This window comes from Procambarus clarkii, chromosome 4 (assembly GCF_040958095.1).
Source record: "Procambarus clarkii isolate CNS0578487 chromosome 4, FALCON_Pclarkii_2.0, whole genome shotgun sequence".
Taxonomy (NCBI): domain Eukaryota; kingdom Metazoa; phylum Arthropoda; class Malacostraca; order Decapoda; family Cambaridae; genus Procambarus; species Procambarus clarkii.
Window position 1 is genome coordinate 5,308,866 of NC_091153.1, and position 18,799 is coordinate 5,327,664.

General features: G+C 43.5%; 1 protein-coding gene across 2 annotated transcripts in view; it reads left to right on the forward strand.

The window, feature by feature from the left end:
* dcma (decima) overlaps positions 1 to 18,799 on the forward strand; it is a 443,230-nt gene that overhangs the window by 342,301 nt on the left and 82,130 nt on the right. The window lies entirely within an intron of this gene.

Genomic DNA, 18,799 nt, shown 5'->3' on the forward strand with positions numbered 1-18,799 from the left:
ACGCGGTCAGAGGTCGGTGAGGTCTGCTTCCACACTGCACACTGCCACTGCACACTATTTTGAATTACGCTAATTAAACTGTGTGTGTGTGTGTGTGTGTGTGTGTGTGTGCGCGCGCTCTCCCACCTGTGAGCGTTATAAGATTTTATGTAGTAACGTGTGTGTTCTATGTTGTAATTTAGGAGTTTAGTCAAGTATAGCCACCGATTAGATTATCCAGAACCTCAGTTACTGCTGCTGTTGTCTAGGCGGAAGTTGTATTCTCACTGTCAAGTACGAATGGTACAAGGAAATCCACTCATGCAGTCCCAAAGACACACACACATCATGTCCCAAAGAAACTACTAAATTAAAATACTGTGAAATACTAAAATGACTTTACCTTTGGTGGTTACACTTCCATCTTCCTATCATACATGACACAATCATGACACATGACACATAATGACAGGTGACATTACACACAGAAATCACAATTGCGTGATGCATCAAATGAACAAATCCACAAGGGCCGTGACGAGGATTCGAACCTGCGTCCGAAAGAGCATCCCAGACGCTGCCTTAATCGACTGAGCTACGACTCGTAGCTCAGTCGTAGTCGTAGCATGTCGTAGCATGCCGTAGCTCAGTCGATTAAGGCAGCGTCAGGGATGCTCTCGGACGCAGGTTCGAATCCTCGTCACGGCCCTTGTGGATTAGTTCACAGGTGACACATTGTGACACAGGGTGATATGTACAAGTACAGTACTGGTTGATGATACATGATCCATGACACTGTATTGAGTGTGCTAGACACATAAATACCTGTTCAACAATTTAATAATACTTCTTGAACAACCCGCTAATTAATCCTTAATCTCTATTTTGCAAATAATATTTGGCGTTGCTGAATATACTATTACAAAAACTCAAGGAAGTAATTACACGATAACGAGTATCTATGTAGATTATGTTCGTTAAGTGGTGCTTTATCGGCAGTTTCCTTGCATCATAAAGGTCTTTAATGGAGGAATTATTCATGAAAAACAATTACGTTATATACTTGCCGGATATAAATTTTAATAGATACGTGGATCCCGTCGGCAAGCAGCCCGGACAAGAGAGATTAATGACTCTGGACATTATATTGAGGCTCCCTACGACTTTTCCCGCCAAAACTGCTTCCAGCGAAGAGATGTTGTTAAGAGAGCCGGTCGGCCGAGCGGACAGCACACTGGACTTGTGATCCTGTGGTCCTGGGTTCGATCCCAGGCGCCGGCGAGAAACAATGGGCAAAAGTTTCTTTCACCCTATGCCCCTGTTACCTAGCAGTAAAATAGGTACCTGGGTGTTAGTCAGCTGTCACGGGCTGCTTCCTGGGGGTGGAGGCCTGGTCGAGGACCAGGCCGCGGGGACACTAAAGCCCCGAAATCATCTCAAGATAAGCTCAAGAAGACGTAATTGTTGACCAAACCACACACTTGAACATGAGACGATGACGTTTCGGTCCGACCTGGACTCTTATAAAGTCGATTATCACACACGATAATGGTCCAGGACGGACCGAAACGTCGTCGTCCCTTCACCTTCTAGTGTGTGGTTTGGTCAACATACTTCAGCCACGTTATTGTGACTCCTCGTCTGCATGTTGGAAATATTATTAAAGAGCACATTGCTTATCAATCCCCCCTTGATCCTAGATGTTTCAGCTGGCTGTGCTTTTTTCCGTGGGTTCGAAACCACCTGTTGAATAGGAACCTCTTCAGGTGTGGAATGAGATGAATATTGGTGGGTGCCTTTGGCATCATATATAGTTATCTATTGCTCCAGCATCACTGCCAGTTGTATCTACCGCTCCAGCATCAGTGCCAGTTGTATCTACTGCTCCAGCATCACTGCCAGTTGTATCTACCGCTCCAGCTTCAGTGCCAGTTTTATCTACTGCTCCAGCGTCAGTGCCAGTTTTATCTACTGCTCCAGCATCAGTGCCAGTTGTATCTACTGCTCCAGCATCAGTGCCAGTTGTATCTACTGCTCTAGCATCAGTGCCAGTTGTATCTACTGCTCCAGCATCAGTGCCAGTTGTATCTACTGCTCCAGCTTCAGTGCCAGTTGTATCTACTGCTCCAGCTTCAGTGCCAGTTGTATCTACCGCTCCAGCATCAGTGCCAGTTGTATCTACTGCTCCAGCATCAGTGCCAGTTGTATCTACTGCTCCAGCTTCAGTGCCAGTTATATCTACTGCTCCAGCTTCAGTGCCAGTTGTATCTACCGCTCCAGCATCAGTGCCAGTTGTATCTACTGCTCCAGCATCAGTGCCAGTTGTATCTACTGCTCCAGCTTCAGTGCCAGTTGTATCTACTGCTCCAGCTTCAGTGCCAGTTGTATCTACCGCTCCAGCATCAGTGCCAGTTGTATCTACTGCTCCAGCATCAGTGCCAGTTGTATCTACCGCTCCAGCATCAGTGCCAGTTGTATCTACCGCTCCAGCATCAGTGCCAGTTGTATCTACTGCTCCAGCATCAGTGCCAGTTGTATCTACTGCTCCAGCATCAGTGCCAGTTGTATCTACCGCTCCAGCATCAGTGCCAGTTGTATCTACTGCAATTATTCTGCCTTTAATCTCACAGCGTTAATTCCTTTCATCTTTCAGGTAATAAAAGTATCATACATAATTAAATACCAGAAGATAATTACTATTATCATACACAATAACTTTAGATAATTATACATTGTGTATTGACTCCAGGTAATTACAAAATAATCCATAATTATATAATGAGGATTACACAAAGCCTCACGTCAAGAGTGAGAAAATACAGTGACATATACATATTGCAAAGAAAACAATGTATAATGATATTCCAGTGAGAGATAATGCATAATATATGGCATAGGAAAACGAATGTTAGGCTAAGTGACACAAGTGAATTACTCAGCATTACTGGCAAGAAAAAATGACACTGATATGACAGTTTATGTGACACACTAACTTTGGCAAGCTTGGAGCGTGACAAGGGCTTAGGGGAGTAACGTTTGGTGAAACAAGGATTATATTATTGTGGTATACGTGAAATGCGGAGAGTATACCTGGAGTATACCTGGAGTATACCTGGAGTGGGTTCTGTGAGTTCTTCTACTCTCCAAGTCTCTGCCTAGGACTAGGTTTGACTTGTGATAATTAAGGGCAAATGGCTGTTGCTTGAAACTGCCAGCAAGGCCACATATCCACAGTAATCCGGTTAATCCGGCACTTCTTGCGAAAACGTGTCTATATTTCCCCCCCTTGAACACGATCACTTTTGTTCAGCATCTAGTACCAACATCGTTTACTGACGTATAATGGCACTCATTGGCAGGACACCACCAGGCTAACAGCCTCCACCACTTACACCATCACGACCTCCAACAAGTGATTCCAGCAGCTCATTTGAGCTAAACGACGAACCTCAACTCCACACAAAATACATGTACAGTGGCCACAATCACCTTCCTTACCATCCATCTGCTTCAAATGTTGATTTCATTCCATCAAACCAATTGGCACGCCTCGCCAGGACCACCCCCCCATGTCACCACTGACTGTCACTACCCACTGACACTACTCGTTAGTGCCACCACCACTTCTCTCTACCACTAACCACTTCTCAGCCCAGCTTTCCAATTCCTCACTCGATTTATTAAAGTCTGACGGAGTTTCAGACCAAAATTAAATGTGGTGCAAGTTAGGCGACTTGGGCATTAGCTTGTGCTTGTTGCATGGCGTTATATGTAGAAGTTATGTAGTGAGTAATCCTCTGTGTCTCTCTTTCTCTCTCTCTCTCTCTCTCTCTCTCTCTCTCTCTCTCTCTCTCTCTCTCTCTCTCTCTCTCTCTCTCTCTCTCTCTCTCTCTCTCTCTCTCTCTCTCTCTCTCTCTCGTATTCTAAAAGAAACTTCCGCCTTGGGGGTCTCCGCGGGACCCCAAGGTAACTAGGGTTCTGTAACAGTGATAAATAGTGTAATTATAATTATATTCAAATGTATTTTTGAGTCATTTTTGTGTTTAATTTATCTCATTTAACCAGCATCCAAAACAAGACCAGAAAACGTCTTCTTACAAGTGACAATGAAATCCGTGTGAGTGTTTATCTGAAGTACGACCCGGAATTATTTCAAGGTACAAAGGTTGAGTTGGTAACGAGTAGAGGCACGACACCCTGGCGGCAAAACTATTAACTAACGCCAAAATTAGGTATCGTTCATATGATGCTTAGCAAAGGGACGCACTTCCCATTAGATCAAAGATACACATACCATGTTGTACCATTAATTCCCAGTTAACTAGAAGTATGTGCAATTAATATTAATTTAGCTATAAATATGTAATCGAGTGAAATGGCAAGATATCAAAGAATTGGAAAGAAAACGAAATTCAATAGAAATGTGAGACGCATCTGGCAATCACCATCGAGGGAATTTCCCTGCACCCGTCCTCCCCGCCCTCCCCTTCTCCCCCGCCTCCCCGCCTCTCCGCTCCAATGCCTTTTTCCATCAGAATGTGAATCGCTGAGCGACCTCGTGTCCCAGCGGCCCCAATGTTTACATGTCGTGCGGGTTCTTCAAGCCAGTAAATGATCACAGTTAATAAAGAAACAGATGACATGATTTTCTTTTTAACAACGCGATTTGACTACCTTTGACACTTTGAAAATTATATATTTAATAATATATTTTTTGAAAAAACAGACATTGTGTTTACTAGAGTGAGAATGGGATTATATATCCCAAGAGGAACTTTTGGGGGTTTTGTTTGTGTAAAAAGTGACTTAGAAAAGACCTCAAATCTCTCCAAATGAGCTTCTATATAAATTTCAAAACTGGGCAAAACGTTTTTGTAAACAAAAATCGTATAAACTAGACTACCAGTTACAACACTGCGTGAGGTAGTTACCTAGGATGATTCTGAAGCAATTTATCAAATTTCAAACTAGTGCAAATGAGAAATTATGCAAAAACAGAGAGCTTGAGAGACCTATACGTCAGAAGTCCGAGAGCTTGAGAGACCTATACGTCAGAACTCCTCAGACAATTCCTGAGTTCACAAATCCCAACAAATATATAATTTAAGGAAGTTTCCTTTCCACGAGAACCATAGACAACTTCCAGTACCAGTTGGGGTACACTGAGGGAGACCACAAGACAGGAGCCAACTGGCACAACAGACACGACTCTCTCAATGATGGAAAAGATTGAGTATCAGTATCAGAGGTGATGATTCTGGCTACAGCTACGAGCAGCGTGTTGTGTGGAACTGAGAGCAGACCCAGGAGCAACTCGCTTGGGTGCTCTCGACCTCCCAGTACCGTCGAGGACAAGCAGATACTCGAGCATCAGGTTCCAGGTGGCACTCAGGAGGTGTGACTGACGGGGTCTCGAGGAGTGAAAACAGTCCACAGTTGACTACTCGGCCTCCTGTTTGTGGGACAGTCTCTCGGATCAGTTGGTAATCAGACACCTGTCCACGTGAAGAACTCAGCCGTCAGTCACTCGGATCAGTTGATAATCAGACACATGTCCTCACTAAGCACTCAGCCGCTTGTCAGAAGTGAGTGATGTAGTAGATACAACTTGACATTGTGGAATATATTATATAGAGTAATATTTCCATTGACTGTCTATCTCATTTTGACCAAACCACACACTAGAAGATGAAGGGACGACGACGTTTCGGTCCGTCCTGGACAATTCTCAAGTCGATTGTCAACGACTCTCAAGTCGATGATTCTCAAGTCGACTGTCTATCATTTTGAAAGGCGTACACAAATGAGTGAAACTGCGCAGTCAACCCCTCGATTGATGACTGACCTATTTAAGGTGGCCAACTTAATAGCAATCAATAGCCTTTCTTAGCAGTAGGATTTTATACTAAAGCTGGCCATGCTTCACAGAGCTTCTGTGGTAATTATCACCCCAAGATCATGAAATTCCAACCACACACCTGACAGCTGTCATTTGAAGCGAAGGAATGTTTTTAAGCTCACTCACTGTGTTGAGTGAGTTACTGCTCTGAATTAAAGATCATAATTACCATCCACCATGATGCTGTGTGGCCTGAAGTGGCACTACAACTGCCTGAAGGAGGTCAGATCGTGAGTGCAATCACTTGTTGCAGTCAGGCAACACCTGTGACCCTACATGTGTGTGATTGTGCCGGGAGCTGCAGCTGGGCAACTGCCTCAGGTGGGAATTGGAGAGAAGACAATTTTCTTGTTCTTGATAGCTAGCTCAGAGCTTTTCCTTCCCGTGACCCATCTTCAGCCTTATCTTACGAGCATTTCTTCGCCCACGATCCATCAATTGTTTCACAACCAAGTCTCTGTACTTCATGAAATAGGACGGAGGAAGTGAACTTGTGCCATTTCACGTGTGAATAACAGTAGAAGTTGCAGGCGATGAGTCACAATAACGTGGCTGAAGTATGTTGACCAGACCACACACTAGAAGGTGAAGGGACGACGACGTTTCGGTCCGTCCTGGACCATTCTCAAGTCGATTCTCACAATCGACTTGAGAAGGGTCCAGGACCCTTCACCTTCTAGTGTGTGTGGTCTGATCAAACTACTTCAGCCACGTTATTGTGACTCATCGCCTGCATGTCTTGTGGAGATTCTGGAGGAGGTGGAGTGTATGCCATTCGTTTTCTGGCAAGTCTGTGGGCTAGTTTATATGTCTGTATCTTTACGTTTGTTCAGGTGTAGGCAGAACTCAAGAGGTGGGTTTTATGTTATATTGACTTCTGAAGGCTTCTGTGTTTCACACACAGTATGTGGTGGAGGCTGACTCCATACACAGTTTCAAGTGTAGATATGATCGAGCCTAGTGGGATCAGGAACCTGTACACCTGTTGATTGACGGTTGAGAGGCGGGACCAAAGAGCCAGAGCTCAACCCCCGTAAGCACAACTAGGTGAGTACACACACAAGTTTTATCAGTAGTACGATATGTAGTCACGTTAGTTATCAGATCTCTTTGAGAGCTTCAGTGGCCATATTCAGAGCGTTCAGGAATAATTTACACCTTAAATTACGTTCCTTCTTGACTTGGTCCTCATTCACCAAGAAAGTTAAGCTGAGGAGACAAAGGATTGCAATTTCTTTTCACCCTTCGTCTTGGGAGACCTTCCGGATCTGCCTCAGAAGACGGCTTAAGGCAACTGTGTGAAGAAGTAACGGGAAGAACTTCGTCTTTGGCTTCATTGAATGACGAAATGAGACGCTGATCAGGTGGAACAGGATCGTCTGGGGGATTAAGTCGATTCTTAGCATCTAGTTCTTGTGTCTCATTAGCAGGCGAGGATTCACAATAACGGGGCTGAAGTATGTTGACCAGACCACACACTAGAAGGTGAAGGGACGACGACGTTTCGGCCCGTCCTGGACCATTCTCAAGTCAATTGTGTCCCATTATTTTGGGGAGGTTGAGTGGTAGCGAGTGGGGTATTAGACATCTCGGATCTCAGTTCGAGTTCTTCATTACGCTATGGACTTCTTGATAGTTTCCCTGGAGACATGATCAAGATGTGAGTGATACTACATTTGTCCCTGTCATTCTCAATATTGATATTGTTGAGCTCTCTGCTTTATGGACCGAGGAATTAACGTAGCCAAGAGCCTGAGAAATTATTATTTTCGTAACATTTCGTTAATATAAACTATCGCATTTTCATAATAGTTACTTATATATTGAGATCTCACTGGCTGTCTTGCTTTATTTTAGACTTTATCTTTAATTGTAGATAAACGTCAAGAATGGTCGGATACGTCAAGAATGAAAAAATTGGTAGAGTTAAAGTCTTATACAGAACAGCATCTGATGATTTTTGAGCCTCTGTTGAGGTCGCCTGGTCATCAGAATTCTAAACATTTGGATTCTAGGCATCCAAATGCCTAAATTCCCCTAGTGTAAAGTGTTAGTATTATTTACGTGATGTGTTAATATTACTTGCGTAAAGTAACAATATTTCTATTGTAAAGTGTAAAATATAACTTGCATAAAGTGTCTTGACACTTAAGTGTCAATATAACTTGCATAAAGTATCAATATAACTTAGATGTCAGTATAACTTACTTAAAGTGTCAATATAACTTGTCATTAAGTGCCAATGTAACTAAAAGTAATATATATAATGTCTATGCAGAGAATACATCACAATAATGCTACTGAACTTGTGAAGAATTGTCTCTAACATTTATTATTATTTATTAAATTTAAAGTTATAATATTCAAACAAGATAGTTTCTAAATCTAATTTGATATCGAAGAGTGTCTAGGATGCGTGTGTGTGTGTGTGTACCATTACCAGTTAAGGGTACTAATTAATAGGATAAATTACTAGTACAGTAATCAACTAGATACAGGAAATTATTTTAAGCAGAAGCAGTGTTTCATTAATGGGTATATTCATATGGAAATTTTAAAGCTTATGTGAGACGTCCAAATTTGTCAGCTTATGTGAGTCGTCTAAATTTCTCAGCTTACGTGAGACGTCTAAGTTTCTCAGCGTATGTGACACGTCTAATTCATTTAGATTTTTCAGTGATTTTCCGTAAACAAGAATTTGCTCTAATTTTTATTTTACAGTAGAACACAGAGCCTCATTCTCCGGTCTTATTCTGTACTAACGCCTCGGGGAAATTCACATGATTACCGGAGAAAGTGCAGAGATCCCCGCTAAGCTGGGCCACTTTAACGAGTCTTTGTGATAAGCAGAGTTATAAAGTACTCAATTAGACTCGAATTTGACTACACTAGAGGGGGAGCTAAAGAAAAACTTTACGTGCTGGTTCAAGGGGTTTAAGTGCATTAGGAGCTCGAGGTATTTGATACAATGTGGAGTCGTGGCCACATAGGAGAAAGAGAAGGAAGAGGGGGGGGAAAGAGGAGGAGAAAGTGACCTTGGGTGCTGAGGAGTAAAGGGATTGATAAAGAAAAGAAACAAAGAGCAGGAGGAAAAGTTTAGCACAGGAGCAACAGAAGTAAGATAATGGCACAGGGAGAAAGAAATAACAAGGGGGAATAGAAGCAAACTTGGGAAATGAGAAGGAAGGGGAAGTGTAGAGACAGTGATGGTGGGGGGAAGGAAGAGGAAGAGGGGAAGTAAATAGGAAGGAAGAGGAAGAGGAGGGGGGGAATGGGTGGGAGGGGACGAGTTATGTGGAAAAGTAGACTAATGGCCAGTTACCTTTATTGCAGGTAATGGGGTGAGAGGTAATCCGGGGTTCCGCCCTCACTGCTGCCCCTTCTCACGCACGCACGCACGCACACGGTCACCCCCGTGCGTGTGTGCGTGCATATGTGTGTACTCATCGAGTTGTGCTTGCGGGGTTTGAGCTCTGGCTCTTTGAGCCCGGCTCTCAACTGTCAATCAATCAACTTTTTTTTTTTTACACACACACACACACACACACACACACACACACACACACACACACACACACACACACACACACACACACACACACACACACACACACACACACATACACACACACACACACACACACACACACACACACACACACACACACACACACACACACACACACACACACACACACACACACATACACACACACACACACACACACACACACACACACACACACACACACACACACACACACACACACACACACACACACACACAGGAAGCAGCCCGTAGCAACTGTCTAACTCCCAGGTACCTATTTACTTCTAGGTGAACAGGATGAAAGAGGAACTCAGCCCATCTGTTTCCGCCTCCGCCGGGGATCGATCCCCCCAGACCCTAGGACTACGAATCCCGAGCGCTGTCCACTCAGCCGTCAGGCCCCCCTGGGTGGCTTAATCTTCATCAATCAATCAATCTGTGTCTTCACACGCTCTTGGGAGGACTATCACACCTAATTCAAGCTGCCTAACAACTCATCAATAACAACACTATCATATCATTTTCTTCACTCAAACAATAGTGTAGAAAAGTATCTACACTCAACACTTCGATCCAAGGGGTCTGACGGCTGAGTGGACAGCACTCGGGATTCGTAGACCTTGAGTCCGGAGGATTGATCCCCGTCGGAGGCACAGATACACTTAGATACAACATCTGACATTCTTGAAGACCAAGATACACACACCTGCCTCCTCGTGTCACATCTAAGAGGTGCTGATTATAACATTTTTCTCAAGCATCAGGTTCATGTGTAGTGGTGGTTCATCCAAGAGTGAACGAGGAGAACAGGTTTGGCACGTGTTATCGTAGAGTGGTGGGACGAGGGCCTGGAGGAAAGAGGTGCTAGGCTTCCTTATCCTAGGCGGAAAGCGTCAAGTCATTACGACTATGTAGCACTGGGAAGGGGTCAGGATAAGGATTTGGGAAGGGACAGTGGGTACAGATAACCAGTAGATAACAATATTATCATCCTGTAGTGGTGTTAACTGGAAATCACAGCAATAACAGCAGATAACAGAAAAAACAGCAAATGACAATGATAAATTATGACAGCAGAAAACGGTAATAACAGCAGAGAGCGATAATAAGAATGCAATAAAGCTGCTCAAGACAGAAAATGTTCAACAAATTATACACAAAATGTTAAAAATCTAATAATAATCCTCCAGCTTAGGTTAGATTCATGTTAAAGCTGGCTTCAAGCTTCTGTCTAATACACGTTAACACCAAACATTACCGACTGACACTTCTGACTCAGGCAGATAAATAGACAGTAGAATCCACCAGTAAATAGATAATACCATCCCCCAATCCTTTCCGTCTCATACCCCCGTCCAGGGCTAGACAGAAGTAGGACTTGAGACCGTCTACAGGTGAGCTGGAGGATGATACTGTCCAAGACGCTCTCAAACATAACTTTCTCGATAAACATGGCGCAACGGACGGGTTAAGTCTCATCTCACTTCCTGCAGATGTTCCAATAATATTTTGTCTCTGAAAATAATGAAGAAAGTCAAATATCCGAGTGAGTTTACGCCATTTAGCTGCAAATAAACACTGAAATTTAATATGATAAAGGCCAAAACTTAAAACCCAAAAAGTATGGGGTCGAGAGGAGTCTATATCGCTTCCCCCCACTAACTTGGGTGATGTTCCAATAATGTGGTGAGGGGACTGACCCGTAATGGCGGACCTTCTCCACCTGCTGCTTAACTGGCTCTTATCCGCGGCTCGGCCTTCTCCTTACTGACTCGTACGTCTAGGTTACGACCTCTTAATCCTTCATGCTGCGAGCCTTCTATTAATACTTGGGCCAATTTGTCATAGACTAAGCTTGAAATTATGACGGAGCTGGGGATGTGTGGTGGGGGAGGTGTGACAGGGAGAGTTATTGCGTGCGGTTGGCAACTGTGTGTGCATAGAGGGCGTTGTATAATGTATATTTAAAGAGCTTGTGGCTTGTGGTGGAGAGTAGAGCATGTGGGTTACGGTGGGTTGAAGCATGTGGCTCATGAAGTTGAGCCGTCAGCTTATGTGGTTGTCAACATGATATGTGGAAAGGGCGGCTGAGGAATAGTGTGATGGTGTATGGGTAAGGATAGTGATGGAGTGTGGGGCAAGAGTCTTGGTGGAGTGTGGGGCAAGAGTCTTGGTGGAGTGTGGGGCAAGAGTCTTGGTGGAGTGTGGGGCAAGAGTCTTGGTGGAGTGTGGGGTAAGAGTCTTGGTGGAGTGTGGGGTAAGAGTCTTGGTGGAGTGTGGGGTAAGAGTCTTGGTGGAGTGTGGGGTAAGAGTCTTGGTGGAGTGTGGGGTAAGAGTCTTGGTGGAGTGTGGGGCAAGAGTCTTGGTGGAGTGTGGGGTAAGAGTCTTGGTGGAGTGTGGGGTAAGAGTCTTGGTGGAGTGTGGGGTAAGAGTCTTGGTGGAGTGTGGGGCAAGAGTCTTGGTGGAGTGTGGGGTAAGAATAGTGGTGGAATGTGGGGTAAGAACAATGACAGGGTACTTCAAAGATGCTGTGTGTGTGGAAAGGCTCTGATTAGAGAGGAGAATACCGGGAAGAAGGCTGGTGTGTGGAGAGGGTGGGGTGTAGATGGGGTATGGGGTGTAGATGGGGTATGGGGTGTAGATGGGGTATGGGGTGTAGATGGGGTATGGGGTGTAGATGGGGTATGGGGTGTAGATGGGGTATGGGGTGTAGATGGGGTATGGGGTGTAGATGGGGTATGGGGTGTAGATGGGGTATGGGGTGTAGATGGGGTATGGGGTGTAGATGGGGTATGGGGTGTAGATGGGGTATGGGGTGTAGATGGGGTATGGGGTGGGTGGAGAGGAATGGGGTGGGAGGAGTAGTTTGGGGTGGGTGGAAGTGCTTGTGAAGAGACGTGGAAAGAATCCGGTCCCTCCCCCACCAAAAAAGATCTGTAACGAGGAATTTGTTGAACGTCTCAAGTGGGGAATTGTGTAATGGCGGGCGACAGGAAGCAAGAAGCTCCTGAGATATTACGAAGGAGAAGAAATAATCAGAGTTACGCGAGAAACCGCTAATGAAAGAGACGACAGCGAAGAGGAATAACGACACGGAGGGTGAAGAAAGAATGATAAGAGGGAGAGAAAGAGGGCTTGAGAAGAGAGGTAAAGCAACAAGACCCCCCACAGAATGTGGTTATTGTGTGTAAGGGAAAAAGGGAAAGGAGAAGCAATGAGATAGATTTCTCTCCCTTTAAATAACAAAGCCAAGTGCACAACAGCTTCCGGTGTGTGAAAGCATATTCCGGAAGTTTGAATAACAGTTTAAAAATAGTTTATTCAAATAGTTTACTAAAACCTTTCACTCACAAGATTTTATTTAACTATTTTATTATTGAGTTACAAATGTTATTTTAGGGTTCAGTAGACGAAAAGCTCTTGTAGTCTATTTTTGGGGTAAATTGTTACAACATGGATACATACAGTCTGTAATGTTTAAGGCATTTTAATACAATACTAGAAGGGGGGTATCCGGCGGTACCCGGGTGCACCCGGCACCCAGGTCACTCCCAAACACCCTCCCCATCTCCACTTGGGGTGGACGGTAGAGCGACGGTCTCGCTTCATGCAGGTCGGCGTTCAATCCCCGACCGTCCACAAGTGGTTGGGCACCATTCCTTCCCTCCCGTCCCATCCCAAATCCTTATCCTGACCCCTTCCCAGTGCTGTAGTCGTAGTGGCTTGGTGCTTTCTCCTGATAGTTCCCTTCCATTCCCTTCCCTTTCCTTCCATTCCCTTCCCTTCCCTTGCATTCCCTTCCCTTCCCTTCCCTTCCTCATCTCTACACACGAGATACATGGGAGGGGTCTGCAACGGATACATGGGAGGGTCTGCAACGGACACATGAGAGGGTCTGCAACGGACACATGAGAGGGTCTGCAACGGACACATGAGAGGGTCTGCAATGGACAGATAGGAGGTTTCTGCAACGGACACATGAGAGGGTCTGCAACGGACACATGAGAAGGTCTGCAACGGACACATGAGAGGGTCTGCAACGGACACATGAGAGGGTCTGCAACGGACACATGAGAGGGTCTGCAACGGACACATGAGAGGGTCTGCAACGGACACATGCGAGGGTCTGCAACGGACACATGAGAGGGTCTGCAATGGACAGATAGGAGGTTTCTGCAACGGACACATGAGAGGGTCTGCATCGGACACATGGGAGGGTCTACAACGGACACATGAGAGGGTCTGCAACGGACACATGAGAGGGTCTGCAACGGACACATGAGAGGGTCTGCAACGAACACATGAGAGGGTCTGCAACGGACACATGAGAGGGTCTGCAACGGACACATGAGAGGGTCTGCAACGGACACATGAGAGGGTCTGCAATGGACAGATAGGAGGTTTCTGCAACGGACACATGAGAGGGTCTGCAACGGACACATAAGAGGGTCTGCAATGGACACATGAGAGGGTCTGCAATGGACAGATAGGAGGGTCTGCAACGGACACATGAGAGGGTCTACAACGGACACATGAGAGGGTCTGCAATGGACAGATAGGAGGTTTCTGCAACGGACACATGAGAGGGTCTGCAACGGACACATGAGAGGGTCTGCAACGGACACATGAGAGGGTCTGCAACGGACACATGAGAGGGTCTGCAATGGACAGATAGGAGGGTCTGCAACAGACACATGAGAGGGTCTGCAACGGACACATAGGAGGTTTCTGCAACGGACACATGAGAGGGGTTTGCAACGAGAGGACACATGTGAAGATCTGCAATCAGAGGACACAGGTGGAAGACGACCATCAGCATTTGCCAAAGAAAAAACTAATAGGATTGATGGAAGACAACCCTGGGAAACTGTCCATTTATTCTTAAAAAAAAAACATGGAGGATTAGAATCCATGTGCATCAAAAGGCGGGACCAATTGCTGAAGCTCAACCCAGAAGAAGCTTCGTAGGAACGTACACAGATACACATAGAAACAGGCCACCGGTAAAGAGGAAAATGTTCACTGGTACAAATGATTCGAGAAGAAAAAAATATCAGAGTCCAAAATAGCGAGAAGAAAAAAATATCAGAGTCCAAAATAGCGAGAAGAAAAAAATATCAGAGTCCAAAATAGCGAGAAGAAAAAAATATCTGAGTCCAAAATAGCGAGAAGAAAAAAATATCAGTCCAAAATAGCGAGAAGAAAAAAATATCAGAGTCCAAAATAGCGAGAAGAAAAGAATATCAGAGTCCAAAATAGCGAGAAGAAAAAAATATCAGAGTCCAAAATAGCGAGAAGAAAAAAATATCAGAGTCCAAAATAGCGAGAAGAAAAAAATATCAAAGTCCAAAATAGCGAGAAGAAAAAAATATCAGAGTCCAAAATAGCGAGAAGAAAACAATATCAGAGTCCAAAATAGCGAGAAGAAAAAAATATCAGAGTCCAAAATAGCGAGAAGAAAAAATATCAGAGTCCAAAATAGCGAGAAGAAAAAAATATCAGAGTCCAAAATAGCGAGAAGAAAAAAATATCAGCGTCCAAAATAGCGAGAAGAAAAAAATATCAGAGTCCAAAATAGCGAGAATTCCCCTAGCAGCCGTGAATTGAGGCAGCAAAAGGACTTTTATGTCGTCGGAAATAGCAGTCATGGAGCTACAAACTCACGATTCATTAGAGAGCATACAGTTTTAAGAGGAATTAACGCCTGAACTAATCACGACTGGGGAAGAATGCCAGAGATGAAAATAGTGCAGGAACAGTGGGGAGGGATTGTGTGTGGTGGGGAAAGTTTGGATGGGTGGTGATGGGGGGGGGGGTATTTTCTGGCTTCAGATGTTGAAGGGGGGAGGGGCGCCGTGCCCGGCCATTTAACATGGAATAATGGCAATGCCCAAAGCACAGGGAGAATATTGAGGGCATATCATGTTAAATGGAAAATGAGTCTGTGTTCAGCTCGTTCTCACGAGCGTTTAAACGTCACTAAAATGATGTACTAAATTGCCCAAACCTAACCTACCCGAGAACCCACGAACCGAAAACGGGATATCCCGCCAATTTGGCGACCCCGATATGATGTTTAATGCATTATACTTTGACGTTGGGGATTATTTACGCCAAAATATAATGCAAGAGGACAGGTTGAATAATAAATGATACAGTTAACGACTTGTGACATGAACAGTCAGAATCGACGACAGTTAAGGCTTGGGAGAAATTGAAGATTAAAACGCATTACTTGGATATAGAAATTTACAGGAATAAACATACGAGGAAAGAAGGAATAGCACTGGAAACACAAACCGTAACTGTCTCTATTTTCCGCTTGTTACAACTTGTAATAAAGTTGTTACATCTTGGCTTAACGTGTTTATGACGTATTAGAACGTTGTTACAACTTGCTATATTGGTTGTTATAACTGGTTAGGAGGTGTTAAAACTTGTTCGAACGTTGTACCAACGTCGTAGTTTCAGTGTGTGTTTGGCGGGAGGGAACCAATCAAATTTCATAGATTCATCAGGAAATCCACAAATTGTGGTATAAATAAGAATTTTGTGGGGACGGGAGAAGAGAATACATCATTAACAAGAAGCAGAGGGAAGATAAATCAATGATAAATTGAAAAAAAAGGGAAATGCTGATAAAGATTGAAATAAGGCGTTTGCAGACCTTCTCAAAATCGCCTGTTTAGTGAAGACATTTATGTTACTGAAATGAAGGAAGTCAATTTTGTACTTGTCCAGTCAATTACGTGAAAGAGGCAGGGGGGGGTTGAGTTGTCATATTCCCAACGATAAATTACATCAAGTGTTGTTTAATATTAACACTAAACAAAGATAAGGGAGAGGAGACGTTTTTGAGACGTTTTTAAGACGTTTTTGAGACGTTTTTGAGACGTTATTGAGACGACGGAGAATTCCAAAGGGAAAAAGGAAAAAAATAAACGACTATGTGCAGGTAAATTATTATTACAAAAAGACGTCTTCTGAGTGAACAAGTCCACAAGGGCCGTGACGAGGATTCGAACCTACGTCCGAGAGGATCCCAGCCGCTGCCTTAATCGACTGAGCTACGACATGGTAAGAGAATTGCAACCGGAAAATCATTCTGATTTACCAACGGATCCTGCAGTCTCTCCGAGACACAACCCAGCTTTTACCATGTCGTAGTTCAGTCGATTAAGGCAGCGTCTGGGATCCTCTCGGACGTAGGTTCGAACCCTCGTCACGGCCCTTGTGGATTTCTTCATTTGATGCATCACGCTATTGTGATTTCTGTGTGTAACGTCTTCTGAGTCTTTCAAAGGTGATCATTCACAGGCAGGACAAAAAGGATGAACAGATGTCCTAAAGATATATGCAAATTTTAGCAATTTAGGAAAAAGAGTGACTTTTATAGTGTCATGAGTGCCATGCTTAAGCCATGACACATCACCAACCAAGGCCTCGAGTGTGGCCGAGTGCAGATCAGCATGGTAAAAAGTCCGTCGTCTCACACTGTTCTTTCTCTCTCCCCTTACAACAAGGAAGTCCTATTGCATCAAGCATTCTCCAACGTCGGTGCAAAGACCTAACCTTTCCCCCGTCGCGGTCAAAGCCCAGACACCTGACCCGAATTCATAAAGCAGTTACGCAAGTACTTACGAACGTGTACATCTTTCCTCAACCTTTGACGGCTTTGGTAAAATATATTAAACAGTTTACAAGCATGAAAACTTGCCAATCAACTGTTGTTATTGTTATAAACAGCCTCCTGGTGCTTCGGAGCTCATTAACTGTTTAATAATTGTAAACAAAGCCGCCAAAGAGTGAGAAAAAATGGACAGGTTCGTAAGTGCTTGCATAAATTCTGATTCTTCGTGAATCAGACCCCCTAACCTTTCCTCCGTTGCAAGTAAAGCCCTGAAATCTTACTCTGTGGGCAGCCCCTTTGGCGGGTGGTCTGATGACCCTGAAGCCCGAACAAACAGGCAGCTCCAAAAGGCATGCGAGAGGTGTTTTACCACGTAAATCAGCCGTTCAGGCCACAATAAGGAGACACCCATGGTGGTGGTGGTGGGGGGAAGTGTGTTAAGCCATTGCAAACGTATTCCATTATTGAGCATTTCTTATCAAGCTCTCCTACTCTCTTCCTAAACATTTTATTTTACCTATTCACCTTCCTTCGGGAATTCTCATTTTTTTCCCTCCTTGTTTTGTTCCTTATCTTTCCTTCCCGTTCTGCCTTTCCTCATTTCCTCTGAGCGTCTCCTGAATGAGTAGGAACCTTTTTTTAAGGGTTCTTACCACCGATTGGTGAATATTCTCTTGTGCAATGTTGTTGAAAACAAATATTTAAGTGAGGATCTCATATATATATATATATATATATATATATATATATATATATATATATATATATATATATATATATATATGTCGTACCTAGTAGCCAGAACGCACTTCTCAGCCTACTATGCAAGGCCCGATTTGCCTAATAAGCCAACTTTTCATGAATTAATGTTTTTTCGGCTACCTAACCTACCTAACCTAACCTAACCTAACTTTTTAGGGTACCTAACCTAACCTAACCTATAAAGATAGGTTAGGTTAGGTTAGGTAGGGTTGGTTAGGTTCGGTCATATATCTACGTTAATTTTAACTCCAATAAAAAAAAATTGACCTCATATTTAATGAAATGGGTAGCTTTATCATTTCATAAGAAAAAAATTAGAGAAAATGTATTAATTCAGGAAAACTTGGCTTATTAGGCAAATCGGGCCATGCATAGTAGGCTGAGAAGTGCGTTCTGGCTACTAGGTACGACATATATATATATATATATATATATATATATATATATATATATATATATATATATATATATATATATATATATATATATATATATATATATATATATATATATATTGGTTATCCATTTGATTTTGTGGGAATGTGGTGGATTGGCCGCCAGTCGGAGGGTGCAGTGGGAGGAGATTGGGTTGTATTGAAATTACGCGTTTTATTGTACTACGGCCCAAGTGTGAATAGCAGAAAATTTATGTTCATTTTCCCGACAACAGTGAATAATGGTTATATTATAACATTATTCAGTAATTATAGTAATCATTATAGTAATTTAATCTTACTATAGGAAAAAAATGTCATTTTTTTGTAATTTTCATGTCAAAAATTTTATTTTTCATGTCATTTTCATGTCAAAAATGTAATTTTTTTTTTCTTTAAAAACATTTAGGTAGGCCTAGCTAGCGGGCAGTGCCAAAAATCATCATGCAGAGCCAGTATGTCAATCTCGATATTGCATCTTGTATTTTCGTTCTCAATATACAATATGTTGTATTTTCTAATTCAGCCGTAAATGGGCCCCCTGC